The sequence below is a fragment of the Microtus oregoni genome, unplaced genomic scaffold, assembly GCF_018167655.1.
Source record: "Microtus oregoni isolate MIOR12 unplaced genomic scaffold, Mior012 000113F_ref0000058, whole genome shotgun sequence".
Taxonomy (NCBI): domain Eukaryota; kingdom Metazoa; phylum Chordata; class Mammalia; order Rodentia; family Cricetidae; genus Microtus; species Microtus oregoni.
The window spans coordinates 183,099-207,776 of NW_024544742.1; positions in this window are offsets into that span (position 1 = coordinate 183,099).

Consider the following 24,678-nt stretch of genomic DNA (forward strand, 5'->3'; position numbering starts at 1 on the left):
GCTCAATCATATACTAATTATAATCAACCCCTAACTGATGTCCCTAAACCCAAGGGCAAACTTTACTGGGAGAGGGGTGTTGTCCTCTAGAATTACTTCCAGCTGTCATGGGGGTGACGTTCTCTCTGGGGGATCCTGTGAAAGTAAAATGATGGTTAAATTTCAAGATCAATGTCTTTTAAAATTGCCAATAGTCTCTGAGTATTTTGTGCTGGTCTGGCCAAAATATTGTATAAGATGTGCACCATTTCAGCTAACCAAGTTGGAATTGTCTTGTGCAGCTGGTACCCAAATCAGGTCTTGTAGTAGCACTATCAGTATCATGACGTCATATCAACCAGGTGGAGTTGTTGTTATGGGGCCCCATCTTCTTACTGGAAACTTCAAATGTCACTTCAGGAAAAACTCATTGTTCATTGTGAAAAACTTAAAATTTAAATGAATATGAAAATTTCATATTCATTGACAGTCATGATAGATATATTCATGAAAAGTATGATAGATATGAAGAAAAGCAAAGATGTTTTCTAAACTCATATTTCTTTCTGTCCCACATCATGGCTCTTAATATGAGACAGAAACTCCAGAAATTCTGGGTTTTTCTCTTACTAACGGGCTTGGAAATAGAGAGGGACTGAGCCAGAGTCCATCTTCAACACCAGCTTTATAAATTTAGAAATATGGTTTAATATATTTTACTTATACTGCTCATTCAGTTTTCTTGATATTTCCTATTGGGCAGGTATTTTTCCATCTGTCAGTATCCAAACATCCAGGGTCCCTTGAATTTTTCAAAGATGAGTGTCTTCCTGTGGAGATAAGAACAGAACCCTGCCCCAATTTTATATGTTTTTCTTACTCCCTGCATGAATATCATCATTGTGGATGAGTTGTCATTTTTTTTCCGGATGTGTGTTATGTACATCGGACAAGGCCTATTCCTGACTATCTCTTGTACCTGGATAAACAATGAAGTCATCTCTGTGTCATCTGGTATAAATTCAGCGGTTTCAATATGCAAGATAACTCTTTCTGCATATTGTGAATCTGTAACTATAGTAAGAGGTTCTTTAAAATCCCTTAGCACCATAAGAATGGCATATAATTCTGACTTTTGGACAGAATTATAAGGGCTTTTTTCCACCTTACTCAATTCATCTGACTTGTAACCTGCTTTCCCTGATTTATTTGCATCAGTATAGAATGTGCCGCCTCCAGTTATGGGAGCATCACGTACAATTCTAGGAAGAATCCAAGAAGTTCTTTTTATAAGGTTAAGTCTACCATTTTAGGACAGTTGCTATTAATTTATCCCCCAAAATTACCAAAAGCTCTTAGAGACGATTTATTGTCTTCCCATAACTTTTTTTTTATTTCTTCAGTGGAAAAAGGCACTATAATTTCTGCTGGGTCTATACCTGCTAGTTGATGAAGTCTCAGCTTACCTTTTATAATTAATTCAGAGACTTTTTCCACATAATTTTTTAATGTTTTACTTGGTTTCTTAGGTATAAATATCCACTCTAAAATAATATCTTCCCTCTGCATTAGAATCCCTGTAGGAAAAATTCTAGAAGGCAATATGACTAGGATGCAGCTAAGATTTGGGTTCACCCTATCCACATGTGCCTCCTGTAATTTTTCCTCAATCATTGTCAGTTCCTTTTCTGCTTCAGTTGTCAGTTTTCTTGGACTATTCAAATCTTTATCACCATCTAAGGTTTTGTTTAAATGATCATGTGTTATCCCAACAGCTGGTCGTAGACTGAAAATGTCTCCTAACAATCTTTGGAAGACATTAAGTGTGTTTAACTGGTCTCTCCTAATTTGTGCCTTTTGCATTTTAATTTTCTCTAACCCTATTCTGTAACCTAGGTAATTAATAGAATTTTCTCTTTGAAACTTTTCAGGGGCAATTTGTAATACCCACCTAGGCAAGACTTTCTTTACTTCTTCAAACATCCTTTCTAATGTATCTTTTTTTGAATCAGATAACAAGATGTCATCCATGTAATGATAAATTATGGACTTGGGGAATTGTTTACTAATTATATTCAATGGCTTACTTACAAAATATTAGCACGATGTAGGACTATTGAGCATACCCTGTGGGAGGATAATCCATTGATATCCTATTAGGCTGAGAATTATTATAAGTAGGCACTGTGAAAGCAAATTTTGCTCTATCCTTTTCTTGTAATGGTACAGTGAAAAAACAATCTTCCAAATCAATAACTATAAGAGGCCATCCTTTTGGTAACAGAGAAGGCAAAGGAATTTCAGATTGTAGTGGGCCCATAGGTTGAATTACTTTGTTGACAGCTCTTAGATCTGTCACCATTCTCCATTTACCAGATTTCTTTTTTACAACTAACACAGAAGAATTCCAAGGGCTGGTTGATTCTTCAATATGGTGAGCATCTAGTTGCTCTTGCAACAGCTGTTCCAATGCCTGTAGTTTATCTTCAGCTAGAGGCCACTGTTTCTTCCATATTGGCTTCTCAGTTAGACATTTTAAAGGTAGGGCTGTTGGGACCTCTAAAGGTTTGATATTTGCTGTATGTTCTTGTAGAGCCTGAATGGCTGGTGACCTTTTTCCATAATACCTCATCATATTGTCCCAGAATTATGAGTTCCTGGAACTACAGGAATGTTAATCTGGGTATTCCATTGCTGTAGCAGGTCATGGCCCCACAGATTTATGGCAATATTGGCTATATATTGCCTTAGTCTTCCTATTTGTCCTTTGGGCCCTATGCATTCAACCCATCTTGTGCTTTGTTTTACACGAGATAGGGTTCAAATTCCCAGGAAATGAACATCTACCCCTTGATGTGGCCAATTCGGATGCCAAGATTCTGGGGTAATGATACTTACATCCGCACCTGTGTCTAAGAAGCCTTCAATAAAATGCCATTTATACAGACCCTTCACTTTGGTCATTGGTCGTTAATAGAAGTCTGCCAAAATATATGTTTACTCTGTCCTACTGGGTTTTTTTTGACTCATCCTCCACACGTAATTCATCATTTAGACCAGTATTACTTTTTACAGCAGAAATTGGAGCTTTTAATTTTCTTGGTGAGGCACGTTTTCCACTGTGACTGGGAATGACTGGGCCACTGTTGGCTTGGGGGCCTGTGAGAGGCCCCTCAAGGAGTTTCCCAACGTTATTGGGTTGCCTTGTTTGTCTGTTGTTGACCTGCATTCGTTGGACCAATTAAGGCCTTTACCACATCTCCTACATATACCTGAAGGCCAAGGTCTCCTATTTATGCCATTCCTAGAGGAGATATTATTCCTAGAAATTCTGTGCCTGCAATCACTTCTCAGATGTCCTAATTTACCACAATTAAAACACCTGGCAGTGTGATGTCTCCTCATTGCTGTGGAAATCGCTTCTCCTACCCAAGATTCATCGTTATTGCTAAACGTCTCAACATTCATCGTATGCTGAATCCATTCATCCATAGGTGCTGATCTAGACTTTAAAGGCCCAGTTATCTTTTTGCATTCTATGTTTGCATTCCCAAAAGCTAGAGATTCAAGAAGTATTCGTCTAGCTTCTGGGTCTGTTACCCCTACGTCCAGAGCCTTCATTAATCTTTGCAAAAGTCAAGAAAGGGTTCTCTCTGTCCCTGCCTAATTCTGGTATATGATTCTACCCTTTTTGCTGGATCTTGTATCCTATTCCAAGCATTTAAAGCTGCTTGGTGACTTAGACACAGTACTTCATCGTCATAAAGAACTTGGACCTGTGAATGAGCATATTCTCCGCAACAAGAATTTGATCTTGGGAAACCTCCACACCTTTTGCTCTTCCTTGCTGTTCCATATGTTTGGATTCTTCACTGAAATAAATTCCAAACATCAAGGAAGTTCCATTATCTAAAACTGCAGACACTAACGGTTGGAAATCATGGGGGGTAGCTCTAGCATTAGAAGCCCAAGTCCTTACCCTTTCCATTACATATGCGGAGTGCAAGACAAAATTAACAATAGCTTGCTGAATTTCTTTTAGATCATTCATTGCTATTGGCGTCCATCTAGCTTCTGTGACTCCCTTTGAGCCTTTAGAAGTTGACACTTTGTCAGAATTAAGTATAGTTTATGCTGCTAAATCCTTGGGTAAGCCAGTACTAATAGCCGGTGTTGGCATTATATCCTGTCCTTGTGCCTAATTACACTGTTCACCAGCTCCACTCATTTCTTCAATCATTTCAAGTCCTTTTATTATTGTCTTTATGTTTGTCTCTTTTTAATCCTGAATCTCCTGACCTGCATGAGTTTCTAGTAAAGATTGTGTGGTTCTTAGGAGTGCCATATTCTTCCTAAATGATAGAATATGTAAAAGAATACTGAAACCCAGTAACCAGTAAATTAAGTTATCCTCATAGTCATATAAACCTTGGATGATATAACCCATTGTATTGGTAACCAGAACAGTAAAATTCGCATTGGAAATTATAACTGCCATATTACCTATTATCCAGCAGGTGGCGCTGTTGCCAACTCACGAGGAAAACAGGGTCCTTTTTCAGAATCTGCCTAGTACTTGTTAAAAATTGAAAAATGTAAGTTGCTCAACAAAGTAAATGTAATTATATCATTTCCAGAGATGGAACCAGAAACCCAGAATCCAAGGATAGAGAAGACCAACCTGGAAGCCCCTTATGCCTCCAAGTGACAGAGTCACCCTGAGGGGTTGCAGCTTTCAGCAACCACGTGCTCTGGTTCATGCCACTTAAGAGCTGTGCTTGCAAGTGAGATTTAAAAATGACTCAGAATAGAGCAAACCATGCGGGTGGAGACTATGCAGGCCTGTGGATATGATAGGTTGCATGTGGACTGGAAGTCAATCTGAGGTGTCTAAAGAGAAAATATAAAGAACTGCAGCAATAAAAGCCAGTGCATGAAGATTTATATTATTCTGCAGGCTCCACATATAAGACACAGGTCACAAGGCCACCTGCCGTCCCCGGCAGCTGAGGAAGGGAAGCTCGCGCCAAGCTGAATTCGCGGCCGGCAGCCGATCAAGGGAAGGAGAGGTCCTCACACCAAACGTTGCTTGCCAACTGAAGGCGGAAGTCATAAACAATGCCACAGCAGTTTGGAATTATGATTAATGGGGTGGTATTTATTTAAAGGAAAAAAAACGTACAGATCACCATCAGCCCTCTGCACAACCAGGAAGGGAATCAAATTGCTGGTCAGCAGGAAGTGAAGAGAGCGAGGAGAGGGAAGTTGCGGCTTTTTAAAAGAGAGAGAGACCACGCCTCAATTGGCTGGTATCTCAGCAGCTATAGGCTGGTGGAAGGGAAGACTTACCGCAACAAGGTTATTCCATTAAAGACAAAATTAACGACGCACCCATTCAGCAGGATGCAGTTTGGAGAGAAAAAACTGAACTCATGTTCCCAAATATGGCTTATAAACGTGCTTTTACATTTAAATGGGGATATGATATAGATATGTATAATTTGTATTAGTATAGATTTTTCTTTATTGATAGAGATTTAAGGTCAATTTTGTTATATATATATATATATATATATATATGCATTTTTGTTCTTTATTAATGTGTTGTGATTGTGTAGTTCATTTAAAAATGTAATGTATATAGGTTGTTAATGGATAATCATTAATAATAGTCAAGTTTGTAGTCATGTTAGTTAGATTTTCTAGCTCTATAAATATATATATATTTCAGTTAGATAGGCATTCTTCATGTCTTTCGTAGACTACAAAATATGCTATGTAATGTTTTAATACCTTAGGGTTTTTTGTGACAATGAGACACTCTGCTCCTGGCAGCACCATCTACATCAGGAAGAAGATGGTCATTGAAGAAGGTACTTCTGGAGTTTGATAAAGCCATTTGGGCAAGAAACTTCTCTTGCCTGCACAATGGCATAAAGGACACAGAGAACACACAGAGAGAGGGTAAAGAGAGCTTCAAAGACAAAGAAAATTTTTAAATGATTTACAGTGTGTTAAAAATATGTGCAGGCTAAAAGTTGAAGTTCTTAAAGTTAAAATAAGGAAGAGAGTTGTTGGGTGCGGTAGTATACACCTTTAATCCCAACACTTGGGAGGCAGAGGGAGATTCACCTCTGTAACTTCAAGGTGTGGTAGCACACATCCTTAATCCCAGTGCCTAGTAAGCAGAGACAAACATATCTCTGTGAGTTCAATGTGTAGTAGCATACACCTTTAATCCCAATGACAGGGAGGCTGAGAAGGTGGATCTCTGAAATCTACAGAGTTATTCCTGGTCAATGATACAGAGAACCTGTCTCAAAAGGCAAAAAAAAAAGAAAAATAAACAAAATAGAGGTCAAAATAAAACACACAATGATGGAAAATACACAGAGAATTATGGTATTGTATGTCTTGACTTTAATATGTGGATCTAAGGACATGCTTTGGACAGGAGTTTCTTATTTTGTTTTCACAAAGGGTGACAGTCTGTGGATTGCATCTATCCCAATATGGTATGATGGACCACACCCTCCTGAAAGGTTGCTCTGCACACCTTCAAAAAATTGCTTCGCTCAACTGCCAACTGAGATGAAACTAGCACACAGGTTATACCATGAAAGACCAAAATAACAATGCCCCCATTCAGCAGGAAGCAGTTTGGAGAGAAAAAACTGCACCCATGTTCCCAAATATGGTTTAGAAACGTTCATTTACATTTAAAGGGGGATATGATATAGATATGAATAATTTGCATTAGTATAGATTTTGCCTTATTGATAGAGATTTAAGATCAATTTTGTAATATGTATATGCATTTTTGATCTTTATTAAGGTATTGTGATTGTGTAGTGCATTTAAAAATGTAATGTATATAGGTTGTCAATAGATAATCAATAATAATAGTCAAGTTTGTAGTCAGTTAGATTTTCTAGCTATATAGATATATATATTTCATTTACATAGGCATTCTTCATATTTTTCAAAACTACAAAATATGCTATTTAATGTTTTAATAACAGTGTTTTTCATGATAATGAGACACTCTGCTCTTGGCAGCACCAATCTACTTCAGAAACAAGATGGACAACGAAAAGCATCTTTATGGAGTTTGATAGCCAATTGGGCAAGAAACTGCTCTTGCCTGGAATATTGCATTGTACGGACACAGAGAACACACAGAGAGAGGACTACTGAACTTGCTTAAAGGTGAGATGATCTTTTGGTGTTCCTGATTCATGAAAGATTCTGCAAGACATTATTCAAGACAAGCAGATAGTGACTGTCTTTGAAATGTCCTGCTTCATGGAAATGTCTGCTGTAAACTATGGGCCTGTAGGCTGATGACGGATACCCCAACAGTACGGAGGAACTTTCAATGCCTGTCCAGGTAGCAACATGACTCTGTCATTTCTAGAGTTTGAAAATGGTTTATTTTTTTTTCTTACGTAATATTGTACACTTCTGGAATCTTTGATGGACATGTGATAGATAGATAGATAGATAGATAGATAGATAGATAGATAGATAGATAGATAGATAGATAGATAGATAGATAGATAGCTTCACTTCCGACTGCTAGGCTCCTTTCCTGATACTGCAGAAGGTTCTTGACTTGGATGGTAATCTGTAATTTTTTCCCCTTTAAAGAAATAACCATTCAATTAATCATAATTATAAACTGGTGTGGGAGAGAGTTTCTGACTTATGCCTTCATATGTGATGAAAGCAACTAGGGTGTGGTGGGGGTTCTCTCTGTTCTTGTTGGGGAAGGCATGGCACCAGTAATTGGAGGCTGCTTGTTCCCTGTAAGGGAATCAGGAAACAGTGGAGATCAAGTGAAAGGATATCCTGAAACATCAAGGATTGTCCTTTCAGACCCCAATGCCTACAGCTAAATTCTGGGTGTCCACAACCTCCAAAACCTGCTGAGGTCCAAGTATTCAGAACCAGAGCCTGTGTGGATCATATCACATGCAATCATATTGATAACGCCAATCTGTTTTTAATGCTACATCATTTTGTCCCACTAGAACCATCTTTCTTACAAATAAACATGACTTGCTGCTTCTTTTGGGTCTTATAATTGGTCTAATTTTGTGCTGGAGACATCTGATGTACCATTTTGTGTTGTTATGAGACCTTAAAGGGACAGCAATTGTTTCAGAAATCAAAGGCAGTTGGCTTCCAACGTGTGGTTAGCAGTAGGCTGGACATTGGTACTCTATGGAAGGCCTTACTTCAGGCTCCTCTGTTCTCTTCATTTTGGTTTCTTCATCAGATTAGTACAAGAATTAAACCTCAATCTCCAGGATTTGTGAACACGGAGTGAGTTAAGTATGTGTGGCCACAGTGATGCCTGCATATCTGTTAACAGGGGCAGAGCTCGTGGACCTCTGACTCATTGTATAGGAATGTCTGCCATCATTATATGGTCTGCCTATCTTTACAGCACAGGAGTTGTCATGGTTGCTCATCGGATCTTCCTCATATGGTCTCCATCCATAGAGAAGAGAAAAAAAAATTCCCTGAGAGGGCAAGTTCTTTACAAATGAAAGGTTCAAGAGCAGTAGAGACATAGAAGATTTATCTAGGCAAGATGTTGACAGGATATAGGGGGAAATAGAAGAGGGATTGAAGGAAAGAGAGAGAGACATGGGAAAATGGATGAATTTTAACATTCATTGGATAAGTGAGTGAACCATTGGATGAGTATGCCCTGTAGGATAAAATGTGCTGCATTCCCTCTGACAGTAAGCTAAATTGAGGATTTACATGTTTTTCTACTAAGGAGGAGGCTTATTGCATTTTTTCTTCTTTGTGCTTCAGGCCCACCCAGGAGAGTAATCATGAGGACGAGGATAATCGGTGAGGATGTATAAGGGTTTCCTGGTACAGGTTCTCACCCACATTTTAGCCAAATCACGGTTCCAGGGACAGCTGATCTACATGCTGAATGCTGACTGGCAGTTTGATACCTCCAAATTTTTAACCAAGTTTGAGAAGATGAAGGAGCCAAAAATAGCCCCATTACAAGAGGCCAGGATCCTTGCATGATAGGAGTCAGGCATCAATATAACAATGGTATTTGGGGGTATGATGAGATTGTGGTGTCTTTCCCACACTCTACCTAACATCAGAGATTCCCTAGTTAAGTAATTTTATGGAGATCGGTGCATTCACCATAGGTGTTCATATCACACAGCAGTGTTCATCGATGTGTACATATTTATCCTGTGTGCCAGTGAGACTCTTCATGAGTTTTTATAGCCCAAGCCCCACAGAACATGTTCAATGACAATGGATCAATGTTTCTCAGATATGGTAGGGCAGATATTTAAACGAACTCACCAGATGCTCATATACCTCGTCAAACAACTCTAAGGAATCAACCAACTTGCATGTGTTATCAAAGGCATTGGGAAAATTCTATGTCTCTCCAAGGTACACTGAGTTCTTTCTCATCAAAATCAGGGAATGAAGAATATTGAGCATCTTGCACATCAATTCTGGGTCCACCAGCATCTTTGCACAATAAGCTAGGACACTTGATTTGCACAGATTTATCACCATTTTTCAAAGGGCCTACAGGGCCTTGGTGATTTCCTTCTGGAACTACAGGACCTTTACAACATGGCACCAGATCCAATGAATCTTTTTCATCTACATCCAAAGATCTAGCACATTTTCTATATGACCAACTTTACATATCTACGTTTGAAACTCTACCTTCTTCACCATATAACCAACAATCACTACAACAGTCAGCATCTTTCCATGAATAGTTGGGACTATATAAGTTTGACCAGTGCACACATAGCCATCTGTCTTCTATACCAGATGATTTGGGAATGTCTCCGTTTGTCCCAATGATTACAGGAACATTGCCACCAACACCAATGACTCAAGGACGTTCCTCTCTAACAGAAGCAATTCTAGTTCCTTCTCCATCTTTTTTTTGTTTATTTTATTTTTTAGTTATTGCAAAAAAATTCCAACTCCTTCCCATTTCTCATTACCCTCCCCATCCTCACACACATTGTCCCATTCCCTCACTTCTGTAACCCGTTCCCCTCCTCCAACTCCATTCCCCCTCCCTCTCAAGACTTAAGAGCAGTCCAGATTCTCTGCCCTCCCCGAAGTCCAAGGTTCTCCCACTTCTATCCAGGACCAGGAAGGTGAGCATCCAAACAGGGTAGGCTCCCACAAAGCCAGTTCATGTATTAGGACCGAAACCTAGTGCAATTTTCCTTGGATTCTCATCAGCCTTCTTTCTCCGCCAGATTCAGAAAGTACGGTTTCATTCCATGCTATTCAGTCCCAGTCCCGCTGGCCATGGTGAGATCCCAATAGATCAGTTCCACTATCATAGTGGCTGGGTGCACCCCTCATTGTCCTGACTTCCTTGCTCATGTTCTCCCTCCTTCTGCTCCTCATTTGGATCTAATTTTTTAATTGAAAAAATAATTCTGCCTTAATCCAGCCTCCCCTTTCCCTCCTCCTCATCCCACTCTTCTTCCCCTCCCCCCACTGCTCTACCCTCCTTCTGCAGACTGAAGAGCAGTAAGGATTCCCTGCCCTGTGAAAAGTCCAAAGTGCCCCCCCTCCATCCTAAACTAGGAAGGTGAACATCGAACCTGGCTAGGATCCCACAAAGCCAGAACATGAAGTAGGATCATTGACAGTGTCATTGTCCTTGGCTTCCCAGCACCCATCTTTGTCCGCCAGATTCAGAGAGTCCGGTTTTATCCCATGCTTTTTCAGTCACATTCCAGCTGGCCTTGGGATCTTAAGCTAAGTCAAGTGCTCCAATTTGGGTCTCTGTCTATATCTCGATCCATCGCCAGATGAAGGCTCTAAGGTGATATGAAAGATATTCATCAGTATGGCTATAGGATAGGGTCATTTCAGGTTCCCTCTCCTCAGTTGCTAAAGGAACTAGCTGGGGACATCTCCCTGGACACCTGCGAGCCCCACTAGAGTCAAGTCTCTTGCCAACTCTAGGATGGCTCCCTTAATTAGGATATAAATTTCTCTGCTCCCGTGCACAACCTTCCTATATCCCAAACATCCCATTCTCCCATGCTGCTCCCATTCTCCCATTCTCACATTTCTCACCCCATTTCCCCATAGCCCCAAGCCACCTCACCCCCAAGATCCCAGGGTTTGCCCTGCAATCTTGTCTACTTCCCCTATCCAGGCGGATGAGTATATGTCTTTTTTTGGGGGGGGTTCATGTTTTTATTTAGCTTCTCTAGGATCATAAATTATATGCTCAATGTCCTTAATTTATGGCTAGAGTCCAATTAGGAGTGAGTACATCCCATGCTCATCTTTTTCAGTCAGGGATACCTCACTTAGGATAGTGTTCTCTATTTCCATCCATTCTCAGGCAAAATTCGCGAAGTCATTTCTTTTTTTTTTTTTTTACCGCTGAGTAGTATATGTATATACTCCACACTTTCATCATCCATTCTTCCATTGAAGGGCATCTAGGTTGTTTCCAGGTTCTGGCTATTACAAATAATGCTGCTATGAACATAGTTGAAGAAATGCTTTTGACATATGATATGGCATCTCTTGGGTATATTCCCAAGTGTGGTATTACTGGATCTTGGGGTAGGTTGATCCCAAATTTCCTGAGAAATTGCCACACAGATTTCTAAAGTGGTTGCACAAGTTTGCCTTCCCACCAACAATGAATGAGTGTGCCCCTTACTCCACAACCTCTCCAGCAAAGGCTATCATTTGTCTTTTAGATTTTAACCATTCTGACTGGTGTAAGGTGATATCTCTAATTTGTTATAATTTGCATTTCCCTGATCACCATGGAGGACGAGCATGACCTTAAGTGTCTTTTGGTCATTTGAACTTCTTTTGTTTGGAATTCTCCTTTCAGTTCAGTGCCCTAATTTTGAATTGTATTTACTAGCATTTTAAAATTCAGTTTCTTTATATATTTTGGATATCAGATATTTGTCTGTTGCTATATGGTGAAGATCTTCTCCCAGTCAGTGGGTTGCCTTCTTGTCTTAGTGACAGTGTCCTTTGCTTTACAGAAGCTTCTCAGTTTCAGGAGGTTCCATTTATTCAATGTTGTCCATAAAGTCTGTGCTGCTGGGGATATGCCTAGGAAGTGATCTCCTGTGCCCATATGTGGTAGAGTACTTCCCACTTTCTCTTCTATCAGGTTCAGTGTGTTCAGCCTGATATTGAGGTCTTTAATCCATTCTCACTTGATTTTTGTCCATGGCAATAGATATAGATCTATTTTCATTTTTCTACAGATTGACGACCAAATCTGCCAACACCACTTGTTGAAGATGCTTTCTTTCTTCCATTGAATAATTTTAGCTCCTTTATCAAATATCAGATGTTCATACATTTGTGGGATAAAATCCAGGTCTTCTACTCTATTCCATTTATCAACTTCTCTGTTTTTGTGTCAATACCAAGGTGTTTTCTTTACTGAAGTTCTGTAATAGTTTTGAAGTCAGGGATGGTAATGTCTTCAGAAGATTTTTTATTGTATAAGACTGTTTTGACAATCCTGGGTTCTTTGTTTTCATATAAAGTTGATTAATATCGTCTCAAGATCTTGAAGAATTTTGATGGGACTTAAATGGGAATAGCATTGAATTTATAAATTACCCTTGGTAGAATTGCCATTTTTACTATGTTGATCCTCCCAATCCATGATCAAGGGAGGTCCTTCCATTTTCTGGTATCCTCCTCAATTTCTTTCTTCAAAGACTTAAAGTTCTTGTCAAATGGGTCCTTCAGATCCTTGGTTAGAGTTACCCCAAGATATGTTATGCTATTTTTGGCTATCATGAAAGAGGATGCTTCTCTGATTTCCTTCTCTGCTTCCTTATCCTTTGTGTATAGGAGGGCAACTGATTTTTTGGAATTGGTCTTGTATCCTGCCATGCAACTAAAGGTGTTTATCAGCTGTAGGAGTTCTTTGCTGGAGTTTTTAGACTCGCTCATGTACACTATCATATCATCTGCAAATAATGAAAGTTTAACTTCTTCCTTTCCAATTCAAATCCTTTGGATCTGCTTATGTAGCCTTATTGCTATTGTGAGAACTTCAAGCACTATATTGAAGATGTAAGTAGAGAGTGGACAGCCTTGTCGTGCTTCTGATTTTGGTGGGATAATTTTGAGGTTCTCTACATTTAATTTGATGTAACCTGTCGGCTTGCTATAAATGGCTTTTATTATAGTTAGGTATGACCCTTGTAGCCTTAATCTCTCTAAGACCTTTATCATAAAGGGATGTTGAATTTTGTCAAATGATTTTTCAGCATCTAATGAAATGATCATATTTTTTTCTTTCTGTTTATGTGATGGATTACATTGATAGGTTTGCGTATGTTGAACCAGCCCTGTATACCTGGGATGTAGCCTACCTGATAATAATGGATAATTTTTCTAATGTGTTCTTGGATTCGGTTTGCCACTGTTCTATTGAGGATTTTGTCATTGATGATCATGAGTGAGATTGGCCTGTAATTATTTTTCTTGGTTGAGTCTTTGTGTGGTTATGGGTCAGGGTAAGTGTAGCGTCATAAAGAAAATTGGCAATGACTTTTCTGTTTCTTTACTGTGAAATACATTAAGGAGTATAGGTATTAGGTCTTCTTGGAAGTTCTGGTAGAATTCTTCATTGAAATTATTTGGACGTGGGCTTTTTGAGGTAGGGAGTTTTTGTATAACAACTTCTAATTCTTCACGACTAACAGGTCTGTTTAGATTATTCACCTGGTTCTGGGCAAACCATTGTATATGGAACTTATCTAAAAAGTGTCTGTTTCTTTAATATTTTCCAATTTTATGGCAATAGGCTTTTGTAGTAAGATCTAATGATTTTCTGAATTTCCTCTGTGTCTGGGGTTATGTCTCCTTTTTCATTACTGATCATGTTAATTTGTGTATTCACTCCTGGTCGTTTGCTTAGTTTGAATAGGGATTTATCAATCTTGTTTATTTTCTCCAGGAACCAGCTTTTTGTTTCATTGATTCTTTGGATTGTTTTCTGTGATTCTGTTTTGTTGATTTCATCCCTTAGTTTGAGTATTTCCAGTCTTCTACTCCTAGTATGTGAGTCTGCTTCTTTTTTTCTAGAGCTTTCAGGTGGGCTGTTAAGTCTCCAATGTGTGCTTTCTCTGTTTTCTTTAAGTGAGCACTTAGTGCTATGATCTTTCCTCTTAGCACAGTTGTCATAGTGTCCCATTGGTTTGAGTATGTTGAGTCTTTATTTTCATTGAGTTCAAGAAAGACCTTAATTTCTTTCTTTATTTCTTCCATGATCCAGGTGTGGTTCAGTAGTTGGCTGTCCAGTTTCCATGAGTTCATAGGCTTTCTAGGGGTAGCATCATTGTTGAATTCTAAATTTAATCCATGGTGATCCGATAAGCTATATGTTGTTCCTAATATTTTCTTGTAACTGTGTAAGTTTGCATTGTTAACAATTATGTGGTCAATTATCGAGAAGGTTCCATGAGCTGCAGAGAAGAAGGTATATTCTTTCCTATTTTGGTGGAATGATCTATAGACGTCTGTTAATTCCATTTGATTCATTACCTCCCTTAATCCTCTTCTTTCTCTGTTAGTTTTCTGTCTGATTGACCTGTCCATTGGTGAGAGAGGATTGTTGAAATCTCCTACTGTTAGTGTGTGTGGTTTGATGACTGCCTTGAGTTTTAGTAATGTTTCTTTCACATAAGTGGGTGCTTTTATATTATGGGCATAGATATTCAGGATTGAGACTTTGTCCTTGTGAATTGTTTCTGTGAAGAGTAAAAATGTCCATCTCCATCTACTCTGATTGATTTTACTTTGAAGTTGACCTTTTTGTTTGTAATCTCTAATTGTTTATGGCAGTTTTTACCTCAGTTTTAAGGTCCTCTATTATTTTCATATAATTCATTTTGGGTCAATTTCTTCTAATTCTTCTGGAGTAGGCTGTACAATTCTTCTTATTTTGGGGTCCCTGGATTCTGAGGATGTCATGTTGCCTTTCAGGTTGCTGGAGGAATTCCTGCATTGGCACTTTCCCATCTTTTATTTCAAATGGAGCCAGGAGGGGCCTGGTGTCTTGGTACAGACTTTGCTGTGATGACTCTCTGGGTGTATCTCCTCAGTGTAGAAGCAGGAATCATTCCACTCCATATGAAACTCTTCAGCACCGAAAAATGTATGCCTCATAATCCAATGACCCACAGAAAACTGGGCAAACTTGTGGGGCAGGGCTGGGCCCAGTAGAGCACAGGAGACCCTGCCACCAAGCTGAAGATGCCCATATTACCTTTGGGGTCCTTGAGGCCTGCCCGGTAGGCAGGCACTCACCTCTCTGGGTGGGTAGCCTTAGTGTAGGAACCGAAACCTGTTCTGAGCAAAGGACCTTGCAGACAAAACTGGCTTTGGGGGAGTGTTAAAAATGATAGCCTTGCTGAAGGAGCTGGGGGAGAAGGGTTTGTGCTCTCTTCTGGGACAATCTGCCCCTGGATAACACACACTCACCAGTCCAGATGGAATTCCTCAGCACCAAATCAGGGACAACAGGTAACCCAATGAACCTGGGATAAAAGGAAGAATGTGGCAGGCAGGGAGGGTCCAGAATACCACAGGAGACTCTGCCTCCAAGCTGAAGGTGCCCGTGCTAATTTTGGGCGTTGTTGATGCCAGCCCGGTAGGCAGGCACTCACCTGTCTGGGTGGCTAGACTCAGTGTAGCAGCAGAAACCTGTTCCTGAGCAAGGACCTTTCAGAGCAAGCAGGCTTGGAATGGGGGTTGTCAGTAAGAAAGACAACCCTTCAGTAGGAGCTTGGGGAGGGGGGTTTTTGCTCTCTTCCGGGATTTCTGCCCCTGGATCACACACACTCACCCCTCCAGGTGGATCTCCTCAGCACCTAAACAGGACAGCTGGTAGCCCAATGAGCCTCCTTCTCCATCTTTGAGAAAAGATGGTTAATTTTGACCATCTTCACAAAAAACTGGAAGTGAACACATCAGGCAGGTGATGCTGAGATCTGATCAAATTCCTGAAAATCTATTCCTTATATAGAACCTACTTTGGGAAAGCGCACACAGGCACAAAGCGCAGAAAGACATCCACCTTCTAAGTTAGAGACTATGCAATGTGCCCATAAGGAACTCTGTGTTTCTCCATCTGCTCAAACGCTGCTGGTAATTTTGATTCCATGTTCTTTCATTCCCAGGCCACTGGTTTAGTTGAAACCCCCTTTGTTCAGGCACAGTGTCTCAGTGTGTGGACCAAGCCATTTTATTCCTGACATCCTTGCTGTTATTCTCCATCAGTTGGCTATTCAACTGGAGCTTGGAAGCTCCATCTAGTTTTCTGATTTTTACCCTGACTTGATCTCCATCTTGGCCATACAAAAGTTCCATGGTGATATTCAAGATAGTCATCAGTCTGACTATAGGATAAGGCACCCATTGTGACTATAGACATGGCACAGTGCAGTCACCCTCTCCTCACCTGCCCAAGTTCCTCTAGAGGGTCACCCCATGCCTCTAAGAACACCTCGAGAGATAATGATCTTGACAACCCCAGAATGGCCTACTCAATTAATATCATCAGTGTATGTGCATTAACTTGTGTGTGTGTGTGTGCGTGTGTGTGTTTAAATCACAATAAAAACAAATGGATTGTAATATTGAAATTTCTTCTCATCTTGAGAAGAATGTTTGCTACAGAAATACTGTCATAGTAGTACTGAGAGTGTAAGCTGTCTCAGCAAGGAGAAGTAACTAGAGGAATCCCCCAGGAGTTAGGCTCAGTGTCCCAGGAATTACGCCCAAGGAAAGTCAATGAACTCATGGATGGAAGATAAAACTCAGCCTAAATAACACTCCAAATCATTTAGGTGGAACATGAGATACTCTTGCAACAGTTTCAAGATGTCAAAAATGCCTGGACTAGAACATAAGGGGAACACAATGATGTGGAGCTGAGAGTGCATGGCAAAACTGATTGGATCTGGCAAAAATTATGGAAGCATACCAAGGAAACCACCAGGGGGACAAAACCCTAAGAAATCTGTATGACAACATATCATGTTTACAATTCTGTGATTTTTAGACAAAGGAAAGATCCTATATATGTCACTGCCACACTGGTGATGATTAACCCATTCCATCGTAGTGTGACTCCCTGTTGTGTTTAAGATAACCTGTCAATTCTGTCTATTTAGGTACAGGGAAATTTGCATTGTTTGCAGAGATTAACTAACAGCATCATTTACTGAGAAGCAAAGGCAAGGCAAAGCAATCATAGACATGTTGTTGAATGCTGATGATGTTATTGGGAGTTTTGTGGGTATTTTCTTAAAGGGAAATCATGGGTGACTCTCATGCATGAAGAGATCCTATTTCTGTGATGTGTCTGGAAGGACTGAAATAAATAAACTAAAATAGTTTTTTTTTCTCACCTTCTAGTAACATTTTTTTTGCTATATCCAAATAAGTGTGTTGCATGAGTTTCTTCCACTCCTTCAGCCAATAGCCACTGAGATACCAGCCCATTGAGGTGTGGTCTCTCTCTCTTTCAAAAACCGACATTTACCTTCAGCTTGATCTCTTGCTTCCAGTTTCCCTTCCGGCCTCTATGCTTCTTTCCTGATCCCGCTGAGGGCTTTTGTCAGGGATGGTCATCTGTAAGTTTTGCCCTTTAAAGATATAATCATTCTATTAATCACAATTCTAAACTGGGCTGGGGGATTATTTGACTAAGGAAAGGAGAAAGCATACATAGAGGCAGGAAACCTTACCTTTGCAAATGACCCATTTGGAGGCCCTACATCAGGCTATTCTCTTCTCCTATTCTTGTTTTTTTTTATTAGTTTAGGACAAGATTAAAACTCAATATAAATGTCTGTGAACACTGATTGAGTTAAGTATGTGTGACCACCTTGATGTCTGCCTGTCTGACAACAGGGGCAGAGTTCATGGGCATCTGACGCATAGCACAGGATTGTCAGCAATCAATCTCTGGTCCACCTAACTCTGCAGCATAAGAGTTGTCATGGTTGCTCATCTTGTCCTCTTCATATGATCTCCATCCACAGAGATGTCAAAAAAATCCTCCCCTGAAAAAGCAAGTTCTTTTCAAATGAAAGATTATACAGCAGAAGAGACATGGAAGAATTATTAGGGCAAGCTCTTGAAAGGATAAAGTGATGGTAGTAATTCATTGCTTAATTAAATAAAGAAACTGCTTCCCCTGTTAATTTAGAACATAGGTGGGAGGAGAAAGAGAACAGAATGCTGGGAGCAAGAAGCAGTGTGCTCAGAGACACCATGATCCACTCTCGTGGGAAGACGTGATAGCTCTCCTCTCTGAGGCAGAGGGCAATGCAGCCAGCAACCAGGTTAGACCTGTTGAATCTTTCCTGGTGAGCACACTCGTGATGCTACATAGATTATTAGAAATGGGTTAATAGGCTAAACTAATGGGCCAGGCAGTGTTTAAAAGAATCGTTTGTGTGTAATTATTTCTGGACATTAGCTAGCAAGGCTGCCCTGGTGCTGGTTACACAGCTCCGCTGCTCAAATTACTACAGAATGGCACTCAGACATGTGGAAAACTGAATCCACTGAAAGCCTGAGAAAGCCCGGGAACGAGTAAAGCATGTATTCTTTTTAGCAGCTATATATCAGGTCTGCACTACTTGCTAGTAGCAAGCAAGCACACTCATTTAAGAGAAGATTCCTGACTCACCTTCAGCTGCAAAACCCTGCTGCTGTTAAGTGGTCCTGCCACGAAACATTTAAATGGTGTTGATAAAAGCCAGCTGAATGCTTGTTTGTTTTCAGCAGTAGCAGGAAAAAAAAAACTGTGATGTTTTAAAATGCCGGAATTCTGGGCCATCCTGCCAGAACAAACTCTGACTGTTTGAGTCAGGAGGGCCAGCTACAAAGAGAGGGCTTGAGTGTTGTCTTTTGCAGCTTGTTTGATGGCAAGGACCTTGAAACACTGTAGACTTGTGGCACTGAATGTGGCTCTGTCCGGTACCTCAGCCATAAGTTTGGAATGGCAGAAAGCTAAGGAATAGGCTACATCTAGCTGGCAAAGCCACCTTTTCGTCATATTGAGATTGCTGTGTAAATTAAGGATTCATGTGGTCAAAAAAACAAAGAGAGATATTGAGTAAAGAGAGATTCAAAGACAAAGAAAATTTTAAATTATTTACAGTGTGTTAAAAATATGTGCAAGCTAAAAGTTGAAGTTCTTAAAGTTAAAATAAAATGAAGAGAGTTGTTGGTTGCAGTAGTACACACTTTAATCCCAACACTTGGGAGGCAGAGAGAGATTGACCTCTGTAACTTCAAGGTGTGGTAGCACATACCTTTAATCCCAGTGCCGAGAAGGCAGAGACAAACAGGTCTCTGTGAATACAGGTGTAGTACCATACACCTTTTATCCCAATGCTGGGAGGCAGAGACATGTGGATCTCTGAAACTTCAAGGACAGCCTGTTCTACAGAGTTATTCCAGGTCAAAGATACAGAGAACCTGTCTCAAAAGGCAAAAAATAAAAAGGAAAAATAAATTAGAGCTTAAATTGAAGCTAACAAAGATGGAAAATATACAGAGAATTTTGATACTGTATGCTATTTTGCTCTGTTTGAATCATTTGAATGCTGAGGAAGGAGCAATAGCTGCTAAAAGATATTTGTTTATAAATGCTGCTGAACTAATCCCACATAGATATTTTGAAAGTGCCTTGACTTTAAAATTTGGATCTAAGGACATGATGCTTTGGAAAGGAGGTTCTTATTTTGTTTTCAGAGAGGGTGAGAGTCTGTGGACTGCCGCTATCCCAATATGGTATTACGGATCACGACTTTCCTCATATGACCTCCGTCCACAGAGATGTCAGAAAAATCCTTCCCTAAGAGGGCAAGTTCTTTACAAATGAAAGATTATACAACAGAAGAGACATGGAAGATTTATTTGGGCAAGCTGTTGAAAGGATAAAGTGATGGAAGAAGTTCATTGCTTAATTAAATAAAGAATCTGCTTCCCTTGATAGGTTAGAACATAGGTCGGAGGAGTAAAGAGAACAGAATGCTGCTAGAAAGAGGAAGTGAGCTCAGAGATGCCATGCACCCCTCTCCCGGGCAGACATGGGAGCTCTGCTCCCTGAGGCAGATGGCAATGCAGCCAGCCACCAGGTCAGACATGCTGAATCTTTCCTGGTAAGCGCACCTCATGCTGCAACATACATTATTAGAAATGGGTTAGGAGGCTGAAAATACTGGGCCAGGAAGTGTTTAAAAGAATACAGTTTTTGTTGTGGGAGCCTAGGCAGTTTGAATGCACACCTTACGAGACCTGGATAGAGGTGGGCAGTCCTTGCACTTCCCACAGGTCAGGGAACCCCGATTGCTCTTCGAGCAGATGAGGGAGGGGGACTTGATCGGGGGAGGGGGAGGGAAACGGGAAGCGGTTGTGGGGACGAGGCAGAAATCTTTAATAAATAAATAAATTAAAAAAAAATATGAAAATGAAAAAAAAAGAATACAGTTTTTGTGTTCTTATTTAGGGGCATAAGCTAGGTAGGCGGCCATGGTGCTTGGGACGCAGCCCCACTGCTCAAATTACTACTATAAAGGGGGAAATTGAAGAAGGGAAGGAAGAAGAAGAGAGAGAGAGAGAGAGAGAGAGAGAGAGAGAGAGAGAGAGATGGAAGAATGGATGAATTCAATCATTCATTGGAAAAATGAGTGAACCAAAGAATGAGGAGACCTAGAAGGATAAAATGTGCTGCATTCCCTGTGAGAGTCAGGTCATATGAAAGATGGACATTGTTTTGCACTGAGGAGGAGGATTTTTCCATTTTGCCTTCTTTGTGCTCCAAGCCCAGCCACAAGAGTGATGATGAGGACTGGGAGAAGAAGAGGTGAGGGTGTGCCAGAATTCCCTGGTAGAAGTTATCACCCAAATTGTAGCCAAATCACCTGACCTGAGACAGCTGATCTACATGCTGGACCCTAACTGGCAGTTTGACAACTCTAACATTTTAACCAAGTTTGTGAAGATCAAGGAAGCAAAAATCGCCCCGTTACAGGATGGCAGGATCCTTACATGATGGGAGTCAGACACCAGTACCATACTGGTATTTGGGGGTCTGATGGGTTTGTGGGGTCTTTGCCACACTCCACCTAGCATCAGGGATTCCCTCATTTACTGATTTGATGGAGATCGGTGCGTTCATCATATGTGTGCATGTCACACATTAGTGGGCATCAATGTGTACATGTTTATCCTGTGTGTGGATGCGTCTGTCGATGAGATTTATAGCCCAAGTCCTACAGAACATGATCAATGAAAGGGAACACTGTTTTCCAGATATGACAGGGCAATTATTTAAATGAACTCACAAGGGTTGGATGGCATGCAAAGGACCAATGAGAGTTCAAGGAATACCGAATCCAGGCACGACAAAGTAGGTGGCAGACAGAATTCTGACAAAAGGAAGTAGATAGCGTGACGTCCATCCCACTGCAGAAGAGGAACTGGGCGGAGACACTTTTCTCTAAGCAGGAGGCTCCTGGTCACTCAACATGCTCCAGTGGAGTTCAAACATCCAGTGACTTACAGCCAGTACGAATTAAACTATTCATCAAATGAAACCTAATTTCCTCTGATTTTGAGTATACATTTGTGTCCCTTCCTGATTAATCTACTCTTTATCCTCTTAAGTCCCAATACCTCACTCTGATATCTGTCACATCTTTCCAGTTGACATGTTTTTCCCTCAAGCTTTATCCCGCCCCGAGATCCTACAACTTTTTGTCCCCTCTCCACTACTTCTTAGACAGCCATCTTGTCCTTTACCACACCAAGCATCCCCAGTCCATCCTCTCCAAAGGGAAAGATCATAAATCCTGCTTTGTTTTGAGTCATGTATTTCTGTGATGTCCCATCCACCAAACATAATCCATCATTCACCAAAGAACACAACATGGTCACAAATTTTTATTTTTCGAGCAAGAATATTCCATTGGAAAAAAATACCAGGATTAATAGAAGACCTGCGGTATCTCTGAAAAAAAAACACATTCCCCAAACACAGTTTTAAGTGTGCCCCTCAAATTTTGAGAATTTCACTTTAACAGATCTTCACCAAATCGTAGACATAGATATGGAAGTCATTATTAAACTTGATGAAATACACAGAAGGTTTGGTGGGAACTTGGCAAATAATTTTACCTATCTCTTGGGTTCCATCATTTTGTTGTACTGCACACATTTGCCTGCCAAGGAATCCCTGCCTAATGCCAAAGTCACCTCTACTGGAGGACATTCAGGCATGATGTGGACGTTGCCTTCAATGGAGTCATCAAGATGGTGGTAAAGGTACAGGACTGGATCATTCTCCTTGACAATGTAGAAACAGGTCATCCTGGTCTGCACCTCATCTGGGACCATGACACTGCACTCCTCCTTAGAGCCTGGCATGATGTGGAGGTTGCCTTCAAGGTAGTCATCCAGGAGGTGGTAAATATACAAGACCGGATCTTTCTTGTAGGTAATATAGAACCAGGTCTTCATGATTGGCACCTCCTCTAGGACCATCCCATTCCAGTCTTCCTTAGAGCCATTTGTGCCCGTGAATGTATGTTTCACTGCTCTGCCAACTATGGTGTTTGACAGATGAGTTTCTGTCACCTGAGGAAATGGCACATTATTAGGCAGGATCTTAAGTTTTAAAATCCTTTCATCGCTGTGAAGCTCCAAGCCATAGACACAATCAATCCCATCATATTTCAACAAATAGAGAGAGGGATATGTTGGCAGTTGATCTAGAATGATGGCTTTCCACTGGGTGACTGGTTCATTGGCTTCCTTCCAGCCATGAGAAATTCGGCCGCCAACAATATTCTTCAGGGCCTCAAAAGGCTTACTCAGTTTTTGCTTCTGGAGAGTTGGCCCATTCTTCTTCTGGAGAGGTGGCATGCATCTCATACTAAGAGGCATCTTTATCATGGTGGTAGATTTACTGAGATAGGCCACAACACTCCTGTTCCACTGTCTCTTGGCTCTCTTTCTGTGCTTCGGCTTCATAGCTGCCAATCTCTGCATTGGAAGAATTCTTCAGTGTCAATCAGACACAAAGTGGTTTCCTCCACCATAAGTGCCTGCAAGGTTAAGAAGGGGAGGATGCTATGTCAAGATTCTTTTCTGGAAGATCTTTGGGGAAGATGATAAAGGCAGTGCTGAATAGATTTGGGCTGCCTAAATGTAATTTGGTCTTAAGAAATTCATAGGAAAATTATCAAACTATTGTCTACAGCTCAGTATATGTGTATCAGAGACATATTCCTGCTGCCCAAAGGCAATGGACCTCTACTGCGAAACCTAATTCCAGACTGTGTAAATGAGAGGAGACTGGATGCCTATGCCCAAAGTGAGAAAGAAAAATCTGAACAGATGGCAAAGAATTCGAAGGACAGCCACTTCTCTCCTTCCCACTCAAGCTGTTGGTTAGGTGGTTGATCCAAAACCACCTGCCCAAGGTCATGGCACTCCAGGCCACTGGTTCTATGTATTGTGTCTCCTGATCCAGACCCAGGTTGATTACATATAGCCATTCCATGTCTTCACTAGAGAAGTGAGTTTTGTGAGACAAACTGCAAAAATAAAGACTCATTAATCTGGGCAACAGCACCATTTAGAAATAATTAATATCTTTTAAAACACATATGGACAATGAGGATCTTGGCCCCTTTCGTGAACTGATGAATTGGACATTGATAGCAAAGATAAAGTGGGAAGAATACCTGGCATTCACTGTCCCCACAGCTATCAAATATAGAAGCTGTTAACAACATAAATTTTAGACTCACAGGAGATTTGAAGGAAACCTCTCGGGGACTACAGAGGTCCCTGTTTCTTCCTAAACATATTTACCAAAAGAAAATGTCTTGGCTCTCCAGATTCCACCTTCTGGAAATGTTCAGCTGCCTAATCCTGTTGAACAGTTGTGGAGCCCAAGAGCTGAACTCACCTCCTCAGCCACCGTGAAGATAGTCAGCCCACCTTCACAGAAGACTAGTGCTTCATGTGGAACAGTGTTGCCACCCCCAACCAAAGCTTTGTGACATCATCAAGACTCTACTTAGGTCATTAAACCCCTCATAGGCAGTTTTCTTCCCTACTAACCCACAGAAATATCCAGCATACATGTCCTATAATGCTGCACACACAGCCCCCTGGAGACCCAAAATAAAACCTCACTCATCTTCCCAAATATATGAGTCATATTTTGCCAGGTAACCCAATCTCTTTTTGTGCCTTTTCTGTAAAAAAGTCTTTGGTGTCTGAGTCAACAACTCACATGAATGTTTTTTTTTCTAGCTCCAATCTCTTTATTGGTTATCTACTATTGATTTTTATATTACTTCATAATAATGAATATCAAAATTTTCACTTCGTTTCCTCCTCCCACTTTCTTCTCGCTCCCCCACCAAACCTCTCCACTCCTACTCCAATTTAAATTGAGGGCGGGATACCTTGACCTGTTTGAAGTCCAAGCCTACCCTTCATCCATCGAGATTTAGGAAGGCAAGCATCCACATAGAATATGATCACAAAAAGCCTGTATATGAAGTGCAGACAAATGTCAGTGCCATTATCATTGGCTTCTCAGTCTGGTCCAATTGT